This window comes from Physeter macrocephalus, chromosome 18, assembly GCF_002837175.3.
Source record: "Physeter macrocephalus isolate SW-GA chromosome 18, ASM283717v5, whole genome shotgun sequence".
Classification (NCBI taxonomy): Eukaryota; Metazoa; Chordata; class Mammalia; order Artiodactyla; family Physeteridae; genus Physeter; species Physeter macrocephalus.
In genome coordinates this window covers 11817914-11828268 of record NC_041231.1, presented here as the reverse complement: position 1 = coordinate 11828268, position 10355 = coordinate 11817914, and positions in this window count along the sequence as shown.

Genomic DNA, 10355 nt, shown 5'->3' with positions numbered 1-10355 from the left:
ACGAACCCGCGTCCCCTGCATCGGCAGGCGGACTCTCAACCACTGCGCCACCAGGGAAGCCCGAGATATAATTTTTGACGTTTCTTTTAGTGGAGGAAGGGGCCCATGCAAGCACAGGTGCCAAGGGCCTGAGAGTCACAACACCTCCCTATGTTGACTGAGCACAGCCCTCCTTTCTCCCTGTGATAGTCTCACTTTTAAAAAATCATTATTCAGCAGTTCTCTTATTGGCCTTTGTGTTTGTCTTGTGGGACAGTCCCAGGCCCTGTTGGCCACCATTTTTGTCAGGAGAGCTGGGTATGTCGTCAGGTGGGGTTTCTGGGAGTTGGCATAAGAGGCAAGACTAAAAGGTGGGTTTTCATATTCTAGTGGGACTATTTCCGTTTCCAGCCACAGAACCTCCAACTCAAACTGACTTAAGCCTAAAAGGGATTCAGATTATATACTTGAAAGTCCCAGGGTAGGCATAGCTTCAGGCACAGCTGGATCCAGGAGCTTAGTAGAGCTTGTCAGGAATGTGTCTCCACCTTGCTGTTCTGCTTCCCTCTGTGTTGGCTTCATCCTCAGGTAGGATCTCCCTGTGTGGTGGTCTCTGGCAACTCCAGGCTTTCCTCATCCTTTTACCCAAAGTCCCAGTGGAAGAGAGCTTCCTTTTCAGAATGGTTCCAAGAAAGCTGCTGGGATGAGGTCTCACTGCATTGCCTTGAGTCATGCACCCAGGCGAGAACTAGTCACTGTGGCCCGAGAGGGAGCTGTTGGGGCAGACCTGGGTCCCGGGGCAGGAAAGCACATCTAGGCAGAGTGTTCAGCTCTGCCAGAATCCTCGGAGGCTGAAGTCATCCTGAGCTGACGAAAGTGTCCTGCAGAGCCCTTGTTTTGAGATATGAAGGCTGCCACCTTCTGCCTGTTTGCAGTGGTTTGCTTTTCTCTGTCCTTCCTTTCCTCTCTTTTCCTACCACCTCCAGTCCACCCTCTCCCTCTATCACTTTTAACAGCCCCTCTTCTCGTTCTCTCCATCTGTTGCTTGTTTATTCCCGTGTGTGTGTGTGCGCGCGTGCGTGTGTGTGTATGTGCGCTCGCGCGCGCAGCTCTTGTTCTAGATCTTGCTCTCAGCCTCTCTTCTTCCACTGGTGGAAAACACCTCTTGTCCAACAAGATAGACTGATTTCTCAGCATTGAGACCTGTGGGGACTGCTGGTAGAGGCAGACGCGTCTGTGAGGAAGTGGGTCAGCTGCCCTCTGAGGAGCCTTGCAGCCTTCCTGGGGGATCCGCTTTCGGAGGGCTGAGGTCGCTGTCAGTCACCCTGCACCTGCTGTGTTTCCCCACAGCTCCTCACTGGGGTGTGGAAGGTGCTGTGGGCATCACGACTGAGGAGGGGGAAGGCCAGAGAGCACGGGGCTTGCTGCCACAGGACACATCTGGCAGGCTTCACCCCCCCACCAAGAAAAGCCCCAGAAAATGCTGCCTCGACCCCTCAGAGCAGAGGCACACAGGTCCCTGGAAGGGGATAGATCAGAGCCTTGCATCTGCTTCTCCAGGAGATCCTGCCCCTATTGTTCTTTGTCATGCTGCTGGTTTCTGAGAATGACAAAGGTAGGGAGAATCGTCCTGGAAGGACAGTGGTCCTCCCCGGGAGAGCCAGTTCAGGGAAGGCTCTTGCTGTGTCCTGTGTGTTGGTGTGGGTGCTGAACCATGGATGTTCTCTGGAGAAAAACGAATTGCATTGTCAAATGTTTCCATTCATGCCAACTCCTGCTGAAACAGTCATAGAAATGTTGAGCCGCAGCAGTGGTCAGGGGGGCGCTGGACTCGAGACCTTCGTGGCCATGTGATCTTTGATAAGCCACATAACCTCTGGCCTTGGTCTCCTTATCTGTAAAATGGGGATGACAGCAGCAAGAGAATTGTGGTCTAGGTTAAAATGAGGTGACATACGTGAAAGAGCTTAGCACAGTGCTTGGGACAACTAGGTGGCTAGGAAACATTAATTGACTGTGTATCCAGTGTAACTCTTTCCTGATCCTGATAAAGAAACCGAGTCCAAAGAATTTTATTGATGTAACTATTTAGTGGCAGCCTAACTGCCTGATTTCTTACCTACTTTCCTCTAAGACATTTCATGTAGGGGATCCATTGGTATCTTCATTTCTCTTGAAAGTACCCTGTATGAATGGAGCCCAGCCCTTCAAAGGTCAAATCGGCCGTAACACCACAACTCCATGTCCTTGTATTCGATGGGTCACCCAATGAGTGACCGAATTGGAGGAGCAAGTTAGTTGTTTGAGAGTCTCCTGCCTTTGCTGTCTCAGCAGATTCTGCACCTAACTGACGCCCACTGCCCTGTCTCGAGTCTATAACACATCATGAGTGTGAGTGTGGAAAATCCATTTGTGCTTGCTCTTCCTGTCTCCAAGACTTATGAAGAAACGATGGTTAGGCTAAGAACCCTGATTGTCGGAAATAAACAATGAAAACATTAAGGCAGCCTGTCAGTAGCAACTTTATTAATACAATGCTAAATGAGGACACAGATTGCCAGACAAAGAAACCGCTGAAACTGGTAACAGAAACGTGCTCTTAGAGTTAAAATGTGCACCGTCATCCTTTCATTGATATTTTCCCCAAATTTGCCAAATTGCCCTTGACTCCTTGCACATCGTCTACATCTAGAAAGCCTAATTAAACCATTAACTCTTTGCACACATCAGGTATCCATAAATGGGCTTTAGGAGGCCCATTACAGGCAAAATTTTATTTCTGTAGGAACGTGTGCCTCTGAGAAGAGGTCCACAGTTTTCATCAGATTGTTCTAGTCATTGACTAGAAATCAGGGTAAGATTTTTACTTGTTTCTAAAATATTGCTTCCCAGTATCTTCTTTAATAAAAAAATATCAGACACACCGAAAAGTTGAAGATAATTGTACAGTGAGCAGCCATATAACTACCACTTAGTTTCTACAATTGATAACATTTTGCTTTATTTGCTTTTTCATGTATCTGTCTACCCATCTGTCAATCCATCTTATTTTGTTTTTAATTAATTTATTTATTTATTTATTTATCTATTTACTTTTGGCTGCATTGGGTCTTCGTTGCTACGCGCGGGCTTTCTCTAGTTGCGGTGAGCGGGGGCTACTGTTCGTTGTGGTGCATGGGCTTCTCGTTGCAGTGGCTTCTCTTGTTGTGGTGCACGGGGTCTAGAGCGTGGGCTCAGTAGTTGTGGCACATGGGCGTAGTTGCTCCGCAGCATGTGGGATCCTCCTGAACTAGGGCTCGAACCCGTGTCCGCTGCATTGGCAGGCGGATTCCTAACCACTGCACCGCCAGGGAAGTCCCTTCATCTTATTTTTAACACATTTCAAAGTAAGTTTCAGTCATCACTGAATGTCTCCCCCAGACACTTCAGCAAGCAAATCATTAAAAAGGGCCAGTATTGTTCATGGTTCTTTTTTTAAAGTAAAGCTGCACCACTGAAATGCATAAATTTTCAGTGTTTCATTCCGTGAGTTTTTATAAATGCAAAAAATTTGTATAACTCAAACCCCTCTCAAGATACAGAATATTTCCAATACCCCAGAATGTTCCTTCATGCCCTTTCCCACTCAGTCCCTGCCCCAAAAGCCCAAGAAGCAACCACTGATGTGATTTTTTTCCACCAGAGATTAGTGTTGCCTGTTCTAGAATTTCATATAAATATAATTGTGAAGAGAGTCTTTCTGCTCTGTCTTCTTCCACTAGGCATAATGTTTAGAGATTCATCCATCCTGTATGTATTAGGCAAGGTTTTGAGGGTATTAAAATGGTATTTCAGTCAGTTTACACGTGAAAGCCCAATTCTGCCTGAATGATGGCCACTATACCCTGTAAGAAATAAAGACAATAGAAAAACGAGAACAGCGGTCTCGTCATTATTTCCTCACCGCTAGTGCACGGATGGTAAACTGGCCAGCACCACGTGCTTAAGCCTGAAACCTGGGTAGGAATCTCACTGCCTCTTTTATTTTAACCATTTTAATGAGATATAATTCACATACCATACAGATCACCCATTTAAAGTGTACAAGTCAGTGGTGTTTAATATATTCACGGATACGTGCAATCATCACCACAGTCAAATTTTGAACATTTTTTTTTCCAAAAAAATGTTATTTTTGAACATTTTCATCACCATAGAAAGGACCCCCATGGCCTTAGCTCTCATCCCTTACTCTCCTTTCCCTCCCACATTTCTCCCCAACCCTAAGCAACCACTAATCTACTTTCTGTCTCTATGTGTTTATCTATTCCAGACATTTCATATAACGAAATCATGCCGTATGTGGCCTTTGTATATGGCTTCTTTCACTTAGCATGATGTTTTCAAGGTTCATTCCTGTTGTAGCATGAATCTGGAATTCATTCCTTTCTGTGGCTGAATACTATCCCATTGTGTGGACAGACCATGTTTTGTTTATCCATTTTTCAGTTGATAGACATTTGGGTTGTTTCCACTTTTTGGCTGTTATGAATATTGCTGCTGTAAACATTTGTATACAACTTTTGTGCAGCCATATGTTTTCATTTCTCTTGGTTACATACCCAGGAGTGGAACTGCTGGGTCATACAGTAGCTCTATGTTTAATCATTTAAGGAACTGCCAGAGTGCTTTCCTTTAATCATTTAAGGAACTGCCAGAGTCCCATTTTATATTACTACTAGCAGTGTACGGGGCTTCCAATTTCTCCACATCCTTGTCAATACTTGTTATTATCTGACGTTTTTATTATAACCATCTAAGTGGGTGTGCTGTGGTATCTCGTTGAGACCTTGATTTGCATTTCTCTCATGACTAATGATGCTGAGCATCTTTTCCTGTGCTTATTGGTCACTTGTATAACTTCCCTGGAGAAAAGTCTCTTCAGATCCTTTGCCCAGTTAAAACTTTGGTTATTTGTGTTTTTATTATTGAGTTGTAAGAGCTCTTTCTATATTCTAGATATAAGTCCCTTATCAGATATATGATTTGCACACATATTCTGTGGGTTGTCTTTTCGCTTTCATGATGGTCTCCTTTGAAGCGCAAAAGTTTTTAACTTCGATAAAATCCAATTCATCAACTTTTTCTTTTGTTGGTCATGTTTTTGGTGCTATATCTAAGAATCCTTTGCCATATTCAAGTTTATGAAGATTTACCCTTTGTTTTCATTGAAGAGTTTTTTTGTTTGGTTGTTTGTTTGTTTGTTTTTTTGATGCGCAACCACTGCGCCACCAGGGAAGCCCCATTTAAGAGTTTTATAGTTTTAGGTTTTGTGTTTAGGTAATCCATTTTGATTCATTTTGAGTTAATTTTTGTATATGGTGTGATCATTCCTTTCTGTATGACTATGCAGTCCCAGCATCATAAATTGAAAATATTATTCTTTGCCCCATTGAATGACCTTGGCCCCCTTGTAAAAAAATCATCTGGCCATAGATGTATAGGTTTATTTCTGGACTCTCAGTTCTATTCCACTGATCTGTATGTGTGTCCTTGTGCCAGTACAATATTGTCTTGATTACTGTTGCTTTGTAGTGTGTTTGTTCTTCTTTTTCAAGATTGTTCTTCTTTTTCAAGATTTTTTTGGCTATACTGGGTTCTTTGCAATTCCATATGAATTTTAGAATCAGCTTATCAGTTTCTACAATGAAGTCAGCTGGGGTTTTGATGGTGATTGCGTTGGATTTGTACATCAATTTGGGAGTACTGTCATCTTAAGTGCTATGTCTCTGATCCATGAACATAGGATGTTTTCGAATTTTTAATATTTTATTTAGTTTCTTTCAACAATAATTTTTAGTTTTCAGAATATGAGTTTTACACTTCTTTTGTTAAATTTATTCCTCAGTATTTTATTCTTTTTGATGCTAATGTAGGTGGAATTGTATATTTAATTTCATGTTGAATTGTTCATTACAAGTGTATAGAAATACAATTGATTTTAATATATTGTTCTTGTAACCTGCAACCTTGCTGAACTTGTTCATTCATTCAAATAGTTTTTAGTGAGTTCCTTATGATTTTCTATATACAAGATCATAGCATCTGTGAATAGATATAGTTTTACTTCTTCTTTTCCAATCTGGGTGCTTTTTATTTCTTTTCTTTGCCCAATTGCCCTGGCTAGAACCACCAGTACAATGTTGATTACAAGTGATGAGAATGGACATCCTTGCCTCGCACCTGACCTGAGGGGGAAAGCATCCAGTATTTCACTGTTAAGTATGATGTTAGTTGTAGGTTTGTCAGATGCCGTTTATCAGGTTGAAGAAGGTCCCTTCTCTTCCTGGTTTGCTGAGTGTTTTTATCATGTTGGCTTTTGCCAAATGCTTTTTCTTCACCTACTGAGATGATGATGTGATTTTTTTGTTTTTTTATTCTATTGATTGATATATTACATTAATTGATGGGGGGGATGTTAAACCAATTTTGCATTCCTTGGATAAATTCCACTTGGGTGTGGCATAAAATTCTTTGTATATGTTACTGGATTCAGTTTTCTAGTATTTTGTTGAAGATTTTTGCACACATATTCATGAGATATTGGTCTATAGTTTTCTTGTGACGTCTTTGTCTGATTTGGGTATAAGGTTAATACTGACCTCATAAAATGAGTTGGGAAGTGTTTCCTCCTCTTCTAGTTTTTGATAGAGTTTGTGAAGAATAGTTATTAATTCTTTAAATGTTTGGTCTAATTTAGCAGCAAAACTGTCTGGGCCTAGGCATTTCTTTGCGGGTGGTTAGTTTGGTCTTTTTTTTTTTTTTTTTTAAACTGATTCAATCTCTTTATTTGTTATAGGTCTCTACAGATTTCCTATTTTTTCTTAAGTTAGTTTCAGTAGTTTGTGTGTTTGTAGGAATTTGTTCATTTCATCTAACTTATTCAGTTTACTGGCATACAGATGTTCACAATATTGCTTTATAATCCTTTTTTCTTTCTGTAAGGTTGGTCGTAATGTCCGTTTTTCATTTCTGATTCTAGTGATTTGAGTCTTCTCTTTTTTTCTTGGTCATTGTAGCTAAAGGTTTGTCAATTTGTTTGATCTTTTTAAAGAACCAGGCTTTGGTTTAATTGACCTTCTCTATAATTTATCTATTCTCTATTTCATTAATTTCTACTCTAGTCTTTATTATTTCCTTCCTTGCTTTAGGTATATTTTGCTCTTCCTTTTTCCAGTGACTTACAGTGGAAGTTTAAGCTATTGACTTGAGCTCTACTTTTTCTTAAATACAGGCGTTTACAGCTATAAATTTCTAAGCACTGCTTTAGCTGCATCTCATACATCTTGGTATGTTGTGTCTTCATTTTCATTCATCTCAAAGTATTTCCTGATGTCCCTTTTGATCTTTTCTTTGACAATTGGTTATTTAGGAGGGCATTGTTCAATTCTTCATAATTTTGAGTTTCCTACTATTGAGAAATCAGTAGTTTCATTCTATTGTGATTGGAGAAAATACCTTGTATTATTTATATTCTTTTAAATTACCTGAAGTTTGCTTTATGGCCCAGAATATGGCATATCCTAGAGAATGTTCCATGTGCACTTGAGAAGAATGTGTATCCTCTGGTTGTTGGGTGGTGCGTTCTATAGATGTATGTTAGGTGCACTTGGTTTTTAATGTTAAATTTTCTGTTTCTTTGTTGGTCTTGTGTCTAGTTGTTCTGTTCCTTATTGGAAGTAGGGTGTTGAGGTCTCCAATTATTATTTTTTTGAATTATCTGCTTTTCCCTTCATTTCTGACATTATTTGTTTCATGTATTTTGCTGCTCTATTATTAGATGCATTATATTTATCATTGTTATATCTCCCTAATGGATTGAACCTTTTGTCATTATAAAATGTACCTCTTTATTTCTAGTAATTTTTTTTGTGTTAAAGCCTGTGTAGTCTGATATTAGGATAGCCACTCTAGATTTCCTGTGGCTGTAGTTTGCATAATATAGTTTCCCCATCATTTTACTTCTGCTCTAATTGTGTCTTTGAATCTAAAGATGTCTCCTATAGACATCGTATAGTTGGATCCTGTTATTTTATCTAGTCTGACAGTCTCTGCATTTTAATTGGATTGTTTAATCCATTCACATTTAATGTTATTATTGACATAGTTGGATTTTTACCTGACATTTTCCTTTTTTGTTTTCTATGTGTCATGGTTTTCTTGTTCCTTTATTTCTTCTTTACTACTTTCTTTTGCATTAAATATTTTCTAATGTAGTATTTTAATTTTTAAATGATTTTTAGACTGTGCTTAACTATATTTTTGAGTTATTTTTTAGTGGTTGCTCTAGGGTCTACCATATATGTCCTAACTCTGAGAATGAACTTCAGATTTATAGTAGTTTAATTCCAGTAATATGTGAAAATATTACTCATATATAGTTCTCTTCCCCTTTCTGTATTTTTGTGGTATTATTGGTATACATATTACATCTGTTAATTTTATAAATGCAGCAGCACATTGTTATAATTATATTTTTTTTACCATCTGTAGCCATTTCCTTAGCGCAGTACAGCTTCGCTCTCACCTCCTTTGTTCTCTAATTGCAAACATATTATACATATATTACATTTCTGTGTGTTATAGGCCCAGCAATACATTATATACATATATTATACACTTTTTTTTTTTTTTTTTTTTTGCGGTACGCGGGGCCCTCACTGCCGTGGCCTCTCCCGCTGTGTAGCACAGGCTCCGGACGTGCAGGCTCAGCGGCCACGGCCTACGGGCCCAGCCGCTCCGTGGCACGTGGGACCCTCCCGGACCGGGGCATGAACCCGCATCCCCTGCATCGGCAGGCGGACCCCCAACCACTGCGCCACCAGGGAAGCCCTATACACATAGTTTTTAAGCTTGCTTTTAAAATAAATTAAGAGAAGAAAAGAGGAAAAATATTAATTTATACTCTTTTATGATTACATAATTATCTTTATTAGTGCTTTCTGTTTTTTCTGTGGATTCAAATTACTATAAGGGTTACTTGCTTTCAACCTGAAAAAACTTCCTTTAGTGTTTCTTATAAGGTAGATTTGCTAGATAACACATTTTGGTTTGTTTTTTTTTTTAATCTGAAGATATCCTTATTTTGCCTCACTTTTGAAAGATAGCTTTTCTAGATTTAAGATTCTTGGTTGACAGTTATTTTTTGGAGCACTCTGAATGTGGCATCCCACTGTCTTCTGACCTCCATTGTTTCTACTGAAAAGTCATATGTTAATCTTATTCGGGTTCCCTGTAAGTGATAAATTATTTTTCTCTTAATGCTTTCAAAATTGTCTCCATGTCTCTGACTTTCAGTGTTATTACTGTGATGTGTCTATATGTAGATCTTCTTGCATTTGTCCTACTTGGAGTTCGTTCAGCTTCCTAGATGTGTAGGTTATTGTTTTTGCAATAAATTTGCGAAGTTTTCAGCCATTATTTCTTCAAATATTTTTTCTGTTCGTTTTTCTCTTTTTTCCTTCTACTACTCCTGTTACACGTATGTTGACACACTTAATGGTATCCCACATTTCTCTATGGCTTTGTTCATTTTTCTTCCTTCTTTTGTCTCTTGGTTCTTCAGCTTTCATCATTATTTCTATCAATCTGTCTTCAAGTTTGCTAATTCTGTAGCCATTTCAAATCTACTCTTGAGCCCCTAGTAAATGTTTAATTTCAGTTGCTGTATTTTTTTTATTCCAGAATTTTTTAAATTTATAATTTGTATCTCTTTATTGATATTCTCTATTTGATTCGACATTGTCCTCATACTTTACTTCTTTAATCATGGTTTCCTTTAGCTGTGAACATATTTGTAACAGCTACTTTGAAATTTGTTAAATTTGACATCTGGTCATTCTCACAGGAATTTTCTGTTGTCTGCTTTTCTTCCCACCCCCCCCCCCCGTGTTTGCATCATACTTTTTTTTTTCATACTTTTTAATTATTTTTGGTTGGAAACTGGACATTTTAGATAAAATATTATAGAAACTCTGAGTACTGGTCCCTACCCTGTAAGGCTTATTTGTTATTTGCTTCTGTGTTTATTTAATGACTGACTGGACTGTTTCAGTGACATCTGTGTTCCCCTTCCTCCCTTGCCCCATACATACAGTGTTAAGCCTGATGTTACTTCCCAGAGAGGAACAGCTTTGCATATGCCCACAGTCACCAGGGATGACAGTGGTTTTGTAGGGTTCTCTTTCCCTGACTACATCCAGCTGTTAAACTCCACTAATTGCTGCATGTTTTGCTCTATTCTTTTTTTTTTTAACATCTTTTTTGGAGTATAATTTCTTTACAGTGGTGTGTTAGTTTCTGCTGTATAACAAAGTGAATCAGCTATATGTATACAT